The following is a 12920-nucleotide window of genomic DNA, read 5'->3' as shown; positions in this document are numbered from 1 at the left end:
AGAGAAATTTTTCATTGTTTTAACACTTAAATGTATGCTTACATTCAACTAAATTAGCCTTATTAAATGTATTTTTCAAAAAACTGAATATCTGAAGGGCCTAGAGAAATAAAAATATTTTTAATGAATATTTCTCAAAACAATGCGCTAATTAGAGATGAATATCTTTGAAACATTCTAGATGTCTACATTTTTCAGGAAATTATATAAAATTGATAATTAAGCCTATGCTTAGAATATTTAAAAGAAAACTGAGTGTGCATTTTATGTTTTGAGTTTTTTTACAGAATTAAAAATCAATATTAGTTCAAAAAAATATAAAGTTTTCATGAAAATCCAGGGCGGGTGGATAGAAATATTTCTAAAAAATTAGCTTTTAATTGAAATTATAAAATCACAGTCAGTTTTGTTCCAAATAAATTTATATAGGATAATAAAGAAAAAAAATTAATTAAATTACCTAAAAATAATATATTTCATTTTAAAGATATTTGACATTTGTATTTCGATATATATGCATGAAAAATTAAATAACTTTAAATAAATAATTTGCAAAAAATATCTCAAAGAGTCCTTAAGGGTTTTCATAAGCTATGCTTTGAACATTGTGTTCTGTGAATGGTGCTTCTATGAATTATGCTAAGTGCATCAATGCACCTTTTCTCAGTGTTGCCATTGGGCCTTTATAATGATCTTCTTTGTAAATACTATACACCAGCAATTTTTTTTCATACATGCACCATTCAAACACCATTTATGGCCTTTAAATGCACTAATTAATTTGCACAGAAAAAGAAGTGGATGTTGTCATTTGAAAACTTTGAAATTTTACATTGTAACTGAGAAAACTTTATCCTTTTAAATCATCAGAATTTCAAGCCTATACTTTGAAATAACAATATCTAAGATTTCCTCTTGATTGGTTGAGTTGATAAGCCACTATGGATTCATATAGAAAGAAAGTTTTTTTTATGACCACAGTGTGTACACATATATACAAGCATTCATATATATTTCCTAAGTTTGTTAACTCTAGATCACACAGCTACAACAAACACCACAAATAAACACATACATAATGTGTTAGCAATACATAAATGTAGCTAATTTTTCTGGATTATCAACTAATTGGCAAAATCGCGAGTCAATGTCTTAAGTGTTCTTTCAAGATAGGTATACTAATGCAGTTGGCAAGTTTGAAAAAAGACCTGTGTTTTGAGAGAAAACATGTCTTTTGGATATTATGTATATCTTTTCTGACAAAAGAAACAACCATGATCGCAATGATAGAAGTCTGATCAACAACCACTTTGGTACTTTGTATTATATTTATTCAAATAAACAACAAACTATTCTTTAATAAAAAAAAACATTTAAATTACTCATAAAAATGAAACCGGGGAAAAAACATCAAAATTTAACAATTTATCCATATGTAATATTTTGCGTGTTTCCCTTTTAACTATTAATCAAACATAACATAGACTCGAAACAAACAAAGCTGAATAATGAACTGTGCCAAATACAAACACAGAGAAGTAAAATAGTTACGATTAACTGAACAATAAAATGATTTAATGTTTCTCTTATTTGAAAGAGCTGATGATCTAATAAAACGCTAATGTCTCAAGTGATTCCTGAACCATAAATGTGAAATCCTCGGTTGTCTTAAATAATTTCCTGGAAATCAGCTTCATTTTACAAAGAAACAGGTATATAAAATTAACTTCCACAGCCACAACTTATGCCTGATACTCGGATCATCTATTTAATTAGTGTGTGTTTTGGCGTTCACCTACAGCTACCAAATTTGGCACATGTATAACTTGGAGAATGGAATTAAAACTCTTGACGCTTTCCGGCTATAACTTCTGAAAATTACAGCACAAACATTTTTGCACCATGCTGAAGTTCAAAAAATCTTTTTAATGATACTAATGTTTTAACCTATTAATTAAATTTCTATTTCTAATGCTTTTTTTAAAAAATAATTTAATCAGATTTTTTAATAATTTATTTCGCACAGAACAAAAATAAAACTGAATTTGCATGAGTGCATGCGGAAAATTGTCTTTTATCAATGTGTTGCTATCACACATTGATAAAAAAAACTGAAAATAAAAATAATAAGTTGTTAATGGAAATTTAATTTGAAGTGTGTAATTTTCAGAACGAGTCTGTATCGAATGAAATAAATATGAAATATGACATTTTCTAAAAAATAAATGCAAGAAACATTTTTCTGTGACTTTTTACAATATCTATATTATTATTTCAATAAATCTGCCTTCTTTAAGATAAATATGGTTTAATATATCCAGGATACCCACTCTAATCAAGGCCCGACAACTAATTTGTAAACCTTTAGTAATATATATACATCTTCTAACAAAATTGCCTAAAAGAATTAAGTCATTATATTTAACTTGCGTCAATAAATGCTTCGATGAATTACAAATTTTAAATTTTTACATGCCCTGCGAATCATATTCAACAAAATATTTTTTAGGCACTAATATTTTAAATAAAAAGAGTTGCACTCCATTTTACTAAATCAATCGATAAACTGACTGATTTACGAAAATCTGAATAACATTATTTTATGAAAACAAACAATTTTCGACCACTTCACCGACCGTCTCAAAGATCCACCAATCTCAAGATTGATTGGCAGATTTACTAGGATAAGTGGACCAGTGTTTCTCAAGACTGACTGGCTTATGATAATAAAAATTTTGGTTGTTATAAAATTGTAATATTCAAAACTTAATGAAAGCATGCGATTTGATCGCAGAATATAGAAGCGTTTATTTATTTAAAAGTTGAAGTGTTACTAATATTTCGTAGAATATTCCTTAGGGCTATAGGGCGATATAAAGTTTAGACTTCATAATATATATATACACATAAAAATGCTTGGTTTCAGTAAAAAATGTTTCTTTTTATTATTAATTGCAGTTTAATCATTTTCACTTTAATTTAAAGCTGAAATTTTAAGAGAACTGACAGAAAATTAGAAAGTGATACAGAGTACAATGAATAGAACGGCTTAAGGCCTTCATAATAGCATGAGTGAATTATATGACTACAAAATTTGAAGCTTAAAAAAATTTTGCTGAAGCTATTTAGAAATCCAGTTAAATAAAATTTTAGCGAGCCTTAATCAGGGTTACCACTCAAATCTGGAGAAAAAATTCCCTGCGTTTTCCCTATACGTGTATGCAAGGATACGAAAAAATGCGCGAATAGCACTCATGTGCAAGTTGTAATGGAATATGGTTTTAAGGAATGGAAAAAACAAGGAAGGGAAGAAACAATTTAGCATCATTCAAAATAATATATTATATATTAAAAAAAAAAAAAAAAGGCCCGGTGCCTTTTTCAGATGCCGAAGGCATCGCATGCTCTAAATTTTGCTCTCTACACAATAGACCGCCGCAGCCGGTTTGAAAAACTTCTTTATTTCAAAATCTTTAAGATAAATAGCAATAGTGATCCCAAAGGTTTAAAAAAAAAAAATCTCAGATAAAACAATACTTCAGTAAAGATCATAATTTTAATGCAGAAAGTGGTAATCGTAACTGTTTCGCAGAAGTGTTTGTTTATTTTGTCTGCCATCTTTATTGCCGACTTGGCATCCTTGGCGCAGCAAGGGGCACACCAAACTATATTTTTACCGAAAATATTATATTTTTATTACATTACATCATATAATTGACTGCCTTTCAGTCTTCTAATTACTTGAAGGATATATCAGCCATGCCTTCTCTTTTTCTCTTGTTTCATTCGATGCTTTTAGGGGTGATTAAATAATTACTCTAAACCAATAAAAAAAATTTCCAAAAGATAAACCAATTTCAAAAAATGGCAGTAAAATGGATACTTTACTGTTATTGTATTTCAAAATCACCTGCATTAAATTTTAAAAAAATTAATAACAATTAAAAATTGCACAGGAGGGAATTTGATACCATTCAAAAGGCAAAATTCTGTTTAATTTCTAAATAATTGAATAATGAACTTTTGAACAGTGAAAAGTTATCCTAATTATTTCTCCTGTCCTAAAAAATAAATATGCAAAGTTTGGTAAAATTGCATTTAGAAGGTGATGGGGAACATACAAATAAAGCTACAATTAATTATTTATATTAAGAAAAATATTGCAAAAAAATAATAATCCTCCTTTATTTTGAAATTCTCTCCAATAACAGAATACTGAAAATTGTGTAACCAAGTTTCTTTTCATCTATGAAATGCTGATAAGGAAATTAGCTGCCACTATATTTTCATTCCTACGTAAATATGAATCTATTTAATATATAATTATAAATTTACCCAAAAGTGCCAGGGCTTAATATCTTTGTAACTGAAGAGTAACTGCTCAGATTATACTGAATTCAATTGCAAATTTAAGTGAATTTTTCATCAAGATCTCAATAGAAAGAAACATTCTGATACTATAATTTTTGCTGAATTTGGCTTTTCATATTAATACATTAATTCTTTTATATTAATTTTTTTTTTAATCAAATGTCTTGGACACCGAGTTTCTTTGCATATATTATCAAATCTGCTCAAAAATGATATTCATTCAAACCCATAAGTCAGCATAAAAAGTAAATGTTGATTTTACATCAATAATTAATTGCATGCAATTTCAACATTATCAAGTTTGAAAATATCATATAAATAATGATAAAATTCATGATAGATAAGATTATAAAAAAGAATTAATTCTAAATAATTGAATATTTAATTAACTTTTGGACAATTATCATGTCCCAAAGAATAAATATGCAAAGTTTGTTAAAAATTACATTTAGAAGGTGATGGGGAACAAACATACCAAGCCATAATGACTTATTTATATTAAGATTATGAAATACTGATACAAAACATGCATTTATAGAATTTAATGCTGCAGGTATTCAAAAAATGTTTTCAAACATGATCCGCTGAATAAAAATATTCATACATGTATTCATTGTATTAACCCTTTGTTAGGCATGGCAATTTTATGCCTGGCTCAAACTGCATGATCTATCTTTTATCTATGAAGTCTTTATATTTACTTTTTACTATAAAATACCTATTATACATCCATTTTTGTGTATATTATTCATTTTATAACAATCTTGTAAAAAAAATTTATAGATAAATCAGTCAGAATTAAGAAAAAGCAATTTTAATTACGATACTACTAAAATTTTGAATTTGTCCTATACTGTTAAATAATCACAAATTAGTAGACATTAGCTTTCATACTTGCTAAATAACATTATATGCAGGTTTAAACATTAAGAAATAAAGTTAGATACATAAAAAAATTAACTATAAGAAATATTATTCAAATTCATTGTTTTCACAAGTAATTGTATTCTGAACAAAGAATTTTGTATTTTCTATTAAAATATTCTTAACATAAATAAGCACCATAGACAGAATAAATAAACTTCCTCAAGTCTTTTGTTTTAGTGCTTTGATATGCCTTTCTAAGGAATATGTTCTTACGAGGGAAAGGCAAGTCAGATAATAAGCTTAAAAAGATAGAAAAAACATGCCAGCATTTTGGTTTCAACACTTCTATCAGTATTCTACCAACAATGAGTTAGCCAACTTCCAAAGAAAAATTCAAGAGCCTTTTATTCAGTTTTTACTACAAATAAATAAAATTTTGATAATTATCCTGTTAGTGTATACCATTATGCAAGAAAAAAAAATTTACTTCGTCTTCGGTCATATTCTAAAATTGTTTTATTTCTGACATTTCTTTATATTAGTATAAATCATTAATATAAGTCATCACAATTTTAGACACTTATACCCCACATCTAGAAAAATATACACTCCCAAGTCAAATATTATATTAAATGATTGTAACAGTATTCTTTATAAATTTTTTAAACATGTTGAAATTATGGCCTTAGGCATCTGATCAGTCAAATCAAAATTGCATTTTACAATTAAAGATGGATGAGGGGAAGTTCATTAACACTCACTCCTTAAAATTCCATAAAAAGACCTAAAAATAATTGCAAACTGATTTCAAGAGTGAACACAGAATATACCCAAGCAATCTGACAAAGGACTTAAATCTAAACAATGTTAAAAGACAAATCTGTAGAAATTCAAATACAAAATCAAGTATCAGTGCCCATTTCTCACTTGTGTTTCTTTGGGAAGAAATGCAGAAATTTTCTCAATTCATTAGTAAATAAGTTAATCACATAAATGCTATCACAAAAAAAATGGCAAACTATCATTAAATTAAAAATGCCAGTCTTTTCTAGATAGCAGAAAACAACTTTAATCCTCAGTGCATTTTGTACTTTTTGATTTGCCACATTTGATACTTCATTAATAACATTTTTCTGCTTCCTAGAAATATTATCTAGGCTCCATAAAACTTCCATCAATACTAAGAAATGAGCAGTGCATGTAGAGAAATTTGCCCCAGTTAATTCTGAAAACCTATTTTATGGAATTCATAAATAATTTCTATAAAAAAATTTATTTGTAGATAATAAGATCTAATTTTGTATGCACTCTTTAAGACCCTCCCCAACAGATTTTTTCCAATCAACTGCATCATTTATTCACATAACTAAGATTATTAAAGACACTATTAAGACATTATTTAAAGTTTTCACTTCAAAGGAAACTATGAAAACTTCTACAATGATTGCATACTAGATCCTTACACTACAAATTAAAAAATATCAAATATAACATTAAAAAAAATCTATTTACTTCTAAAAGATGAAATTCTCAGAAATATTTTTTATTAATGCTGATAATACTGAGAAACATACTTTTCAAGAAAATCATGTAGTAAATATAAAATTAACAGAATGAAAATTTTAAATATTTAATTTTCAATTTAAAAAATTTAAATAGAAGTAATAACCAAGACAATCCACAATGAAAAGGATTATAATTAAAAAACTATGCCACCTTAAATAGTTTTAAAGATATAAGAAGACTTTCTTACAATTTTTTGGATCAATAAAGGAGAATTGAATCAAGCAATCAGTTAGCAAAACAAACTAAAAAAACTTGAATCATTTTCATTATATTAAAAATTAAAGAAAACAGATTAGCTTAAAGCGCAAAACTAAGTGCTCTATCCCCTCCCCCTCCCAAAAAAAAGCTTTGTCATAATGCAACTCTTATGAAGGAAGATTCAGATTACATGCATTCCCATTATACAGCTTAAAATAGCTGCAATGCTCATTTCTTATAAACACAGAACTACTTCATTTTGACATAATACAGACCAAGTTGAAAATATCACTGTCAGTCATACTTTGTTACTAATTTGAGAGAAAAGCAGTTGCATAGATTTTGGAATACGTTCATTTCTAGTCAAATTAATGTGATTTCCATTCGAACAAGGCTGAATCAATCAAATTGGCATGCAATTAACATTTTCCAGATGAAATATGTTAAAAAATAATTTATTGTAAAGACTTATTATAATTTCTTCAAGGCATAATGGAGGCACATTTTCCTGGGGGAAAAGGCAACACAACACTGAAATTAGTAGATGTCAGTGAAACTTACTTAGTCGGGGAAGAGTTGAACTCATATTCCAGTACCAGGTCTTAAACTCTTCAGTCAAATACCTTTCAAACATGTGGAATTAAAAGATAAATTGGTACAAATTCAAACACAAAAACAAGCTTCAGGGCCTATTTTTCACACGTGTTTTTGGAAGTGAAATGTGAATTATATTTTCGATTCATTGGTAAAAATGCCTATTACACAAATGCCGCCACTAAAAAAAGGCAAATATCCTCACAGTATCAATATAAATCAAATGAAGCTTTCAAGTATACTCTAGCATACTATGAATTAGTTCGACAATATGGAAAATTAACGCGAAGAACCGGCAATGCAACAGACGTAGCTGGATTTTAGCGACATAAACAAAACATCAATAATTTGACAGTTAGAACTCACAACCGCTACCGCATGTTTATAAGAAAAAAAATTGCCCTAAATATACACGAACGAATGTGATTTAGTTAAAATATTATTATAGCTCTCTGAACATGTTTACAAAGCAGCTATTGATATGCGAGAACACAAAAACATTTTTAAAAATTCAGATTGGAAAACACGAAGAAATTGATAGGCGAATCCAAAATCTCCTATATACTATTTAGGCAGAAGGACATACCGCGGTTCAAGTTCGTTTATCGTAACATGGTAATGCTTCTGAAAGATAATGAAAAACAGACTATAAAGATTTAAAAACGTAGTGTTTTCCTATTCGTATTATTATTATTATTCGCATTTTACTATACTATTATACTATATATATAAATATTATACTAGGATTAATAAATACTGAGCAATTAAATTACATTTTATTTATTTTTCTGACCAATCAGAACGCTTACTACAAAGGGTGCGTTTATCGTCGTCACTAGGTATGACGAATATTTTACGAGCGGTTATTACGTAACGAATATCAAAAAGTCACAAATACAAGTGATCAATACTTTTCAAAGAGGGGTGTGATTCAAATCCTTGATACGATCTTACTGGTGGTATTTCGATTACAGGTTTTGGATCACGATAGAAAGTAACAATCGATACAATATCACTGAAATTTACCGGAGCGGTGACTTCACTGGAAAGTGACAATCGATACGATCTGTCCAATGGAAGCTCTCGAACATAACAGAAAAGGAGAAATCTGTGAACGGATTGTCACCAGCTAATTCGTGTTACAGAATTGATTCACACTGGCTTTGTGAAGTCCCAAACCACAGGTGCACTTTTTCTGGACGTAGCCAAGGCCTTTGATAAAATTTGGCACGAAGGGCTTTTATTCAAGTGCATGCGACTTGGATTTTCGGCACAATTTGTCAAAATTTTACGCTCGTACCTAATTTCACGTAATTTTCGGGTACGAGTCAACGATGTAATTTCATCCCCCAGACCAATCTTGAGCGGTTGTGCGCAAGGGAGTTTAATTTCTCCAGCTCTTTTTAACATCTATGTTAATGATCTACCCAGAGCTAGTAATTGTCATTTAGCAATTTTTGCAGACGATACCGCCATTCTCACACAGCATAGAGATCCACATACAATCATAGCAAACTTACAACAGTACATGACCGTTTTGCAGTGCTGGCTCATCGGCGGGAAAATAAAAGTCAACCCAAGTAAATGCGCGTGCCTCCTGTTTACTAAAAAAGTGAATATGCCTGACTTAGCCCCAATCCAAATATTCGGCCAACCCGTCCCCTTTGTAAATGAATACAAATACTTAGGGTTAGTTTTAGACGCAAAATTAAGCTTTAATAGTCATATTAAAGCAGCCCTCTCCAAAGCTACCAAAATGAGTTGTAAACTCAACAGCTTAATTGCTCCATGGAGCCAGCTATCGATTAGGCTCAAGCTTCTGCTCTACAAAGCTATTTTAAGACCATTACTGATGTACGGCTCTCAAATATGGGGGGCGACATCAGCCACTAACATCAAGAGGTTGCAAGTTTTTCAAAACAGACAACTGAGGAAAATAGTTAACCCACCCTGGTATGTCAGAGGAAAAATAATTCATAACGACCTCAAAATTGAACCTGTTTCGGAATTTATTAAAAGAACGTCAATTAAGTTCTTTGAAAAATTACCCCAGATTCGCAACGAGTTACTTAATTTACCTGCATATGATCCTGCTCTACCCAGCTCTAGGAAAAGACCTAGAGCTGCAATTGATAATGTATACAACAATTTCCCAGCCGTAAAAAAGCTGAGGACATCTTAACTCTGTTGCCAATCTGGTGGCTTAAAATTCTCAAAATTATTACTGTTTAGGCCCTAGATAGCTACGATGTGCTACGCGCGTGAAAATTTTCTGTCATTTTATTCAGCCCAGTTAAAATCAGTCCCCATAGAAAAAGGCACGTGCAACGTAAATCCATTAAAATTATCTAGCTACCCCATAAATAATCTTTTTATTATTTTAATTAAATAAATTAGATCAAATATTGTAAAAATATGTATAAATAAAATTAATCACCAAATTTCATGACGTTAGAGCTATACTGCGCTCGTCTAAACTAGTTCAATTAAATTTAACTTTCCCTAAACTAACAAATTAAAGTGTCTATTCCAAATTATGATGTGGAGGTGCTCGTGACCACTTTGTCACATCGCGGAACTCTGAAACATCACGACGTTGCCGTTGTGAACGGCTTGAAAAGTGAACGGACCGGTTATTGGAATCATCGTATCACAGAATTGCATATCACTGAAATTTATCGGAGCGGGGACTTCACTGGAAAGTGTGAAGTCGCCGCTCCACTTCATGAGAGTAACCGGTCTTACTGGTATTCGTATGTGTTGATGCACTGTTCCATACATTTATATTTAATTCAAATTTTTCAGAAAATGGTTTACTCCAGTACAGAAATTAAATAAATAGCTTTGAAAAAAATCAAATTTAAGAAGTAAGCTGAAATAGATAAATTAATTCAATCACACGTTCTTAAATTAGTAAATTAAGTATTAATTACAATTAATAAATTTTATATTTAATATTAAATAATAATTTTAAATTAATAATATGATTGAAATAACAGATATTTGGAACAAATATTTAAAAACAACAATAGCAAAATTATTTGTTATTCAAAAAATCGTGGATTATGCATCTGTAGTCGTCACCCAGATGACTGCAATACAGCCAGTATGCTAAAGATGCATAATCCTCGATTTTTTTAAATAAAAATATACTTGCTATTGTTATTTTTTTAATTTTTTTGTTCCAAAAAACTGATATTTCACAACTTTAATGAAAAATCATTAATTATTGTCAATACTTTTTATTAACTATAATTTATACTTAATGTAATAATTTAAGTAAAGTGTGATCAACTTTATTTTTTCAGCTTAAGAGTGCCATATACAGAGAAAGAAATACAATGTCGACGAAAGCGCCTCCTAGTGGTGGGAGGGGGGTAAGGCGTTGATCAAATTATCGAAGGTTTGATTGACAAGACGAATAACACCCAACAAGAAAAGAATTCCTAGTCCCCTGGATATTGCTGTTTTAGCGGATTGTTATAGGTGAGGATAGAACCTGGGAGTTTGTGGTTCGCAGCCGAGTAACATGACCACAATTCAAAAGCAATTGCTCCTGCAGAGTAGCTGTTAACTGGCTTATAAACTTTCACCACAGACTCTCCCTCCATTGAGTCGGAGGTGAGACGAATATGGTTGTTGAGTGGTGATGTATTAGCTGTAGGGATGACGGATATTTTACAACTGATTTTTATGTAACCAACATCAAAATATCACAACAGCCAGATATCAATACTTTTCAAGGAGAAGCATGCTTCACATCCTTGATATGATTTTACTGGTGATATTTCGATTACAGGCCCTGAATCACGATAGAAAGTAGAAATCGATATGATCTGTCCAATGAAAGCTAAGCACGATGCATAATCCACGATTTTTTGAATAACAAATAATTTTGATATTGTTATTTTTATATATTTGTTCCAAATATCTGTTATTTCAATCATATTATTAATTAGTATTAAATATAAAATTAATTGCAATTTATGCTTAATTTAAGTAACGTGTGATTGAATTAATTTATCTATTTCAGCTTACTTCTTAAATTTGATTTTTTTCAAAATTATTTATTTAATTTCTTTATTAGAGTAAACCATTTTCTGAAAAATTTGAATTAAATATATATGTTATTTTTTTTAATGTTTACTTTATAGACTTTATAAATTACTTTCATAGATGGCGCAAGCAATAAATAGAATATATGCAATCACGGTCATGTCACAAGCAATTAAAAATCATCTTTATGGAATAGTGCATCGCCAAATGAGAATATCGGAAAGTCAAGGTCACTCCCATGAAGTGGAGCAGTGACTTCGCACTTTGCAATGAGGCCTCACACTTTCCAGTGAAGTCACCGCTCCGATAAGTTTCAGTTATATGCAATTCAATGATACGATAATTCCAAGAATAACCGGTCCGTTCACTTCAGTGGGTAAGGGACTTTCCCAATGCATGATTGAAATCTTGTTCGAGAGCTTCCATTAGACAGATCGTATCGATTTATAATCAGCCTCTTGAATTTTAAATGTTAAGAAAGAGTTCTTAATTAGAAAAATAAAAATCTATTATTGTGGTAAAGCATCTGCGTAGGTTACAAACGTGGCGAACATCGACAACCAAACATCTGTTGCCAATATTCGTTTTCACAAGTTAACATAAGCTAAACGATTACAATTCTTTCATCGATACACAAAGTGAACTTTACATTCGGCCCCGCTCAATATAAAATTTAGACAGACAGAAGAAATTTTAAATTGAAGCTCAAAAATAAAAGAAACAAAGTTTTTGATGAAATCATAGTTCAAGTCTCTGGGGAACACAGACCAGTTAATATCTTTTTGATGATGGCTCAGTGTCTCTCATTCTCTTCGTCTGTGCTGTTTTCCTCGATGGTTGATGAATTTCGTTTAAAGTAAGAGCGAAGATGTTGTACGAGGACAACCTTGATAAATTTGTTCTGCTGTGTTGTAGACTTGATCTCGTAGCACACGGTCCCGACTGGACGTATAATCACAAATGGTCCTTTGAAAATAGGAGAAAGTTTGTGATCTCCTTTTTTCGGCCAGTCGTACAATACGAGATCTCCTGCCTTGAAGGAATGGGATCTCCGATGGAGATCAAATCGTTTCTTGTTCTCCAAATGTGTTTCATACACATTATTTGCTGCTTCGGCCCTGGCCAAAGTTAAAAGGTCTAGTTGGTCTTCACGTGGCGTGTCATCTATGAAGCTACCAATGTGAAGTTCACGTGGAAGGCGTGGCTCATATCCATGAAGTAAATAAAATGGTGATTTCTTAGTAGAATTTTGTTTTGTGGTCTATTGG

At 30.4% G+C, this 12920-nt stretch overlaps 1 protein-coding gene across 2 annotated transcripts in view; it reads right to left on the bottom strand.

Annotated features, from left to right (window-relative positions):
- Positions 1-8091, bottom strand: part of LOC129958265 (polycomb protein Scm-like) — a 135317-nt gene extending 127226 nt beyond the window's left edge. The window contains exon 1 of one of the 2 annotated variants that reach the window (XM_056070595.1): positions 7564-8091. The gene's annotated coding sequence lies outside the window, so the exon portion shown is untranslated. The remainder of the gene's footprint in view (positions 1-7563) is intronic. The other variant, XM_056070594.1, reaches the window with a different exon arrangement.
- Between the last annotated feature and the right edge of the window lie 4829 nt (positions 8092-12920).

Source organism: Argiope bruennichi, chromosome X1, assembly GCF_947563725.1.
Source record: "Argiope bruennichi chromosome X1, qqArgBrue1.1, whole genome shotgun sequence".
NCBI lineage: Eukaryota > Metazoa > Arthropoda > Arachnida > Araneae > Araneidae > Argiope > Argiope bruennichi.
Note: the sequence above shows the minus strand (reverse complement) of the source record. Positions and strands in the feature narration are given on the sequence as shown.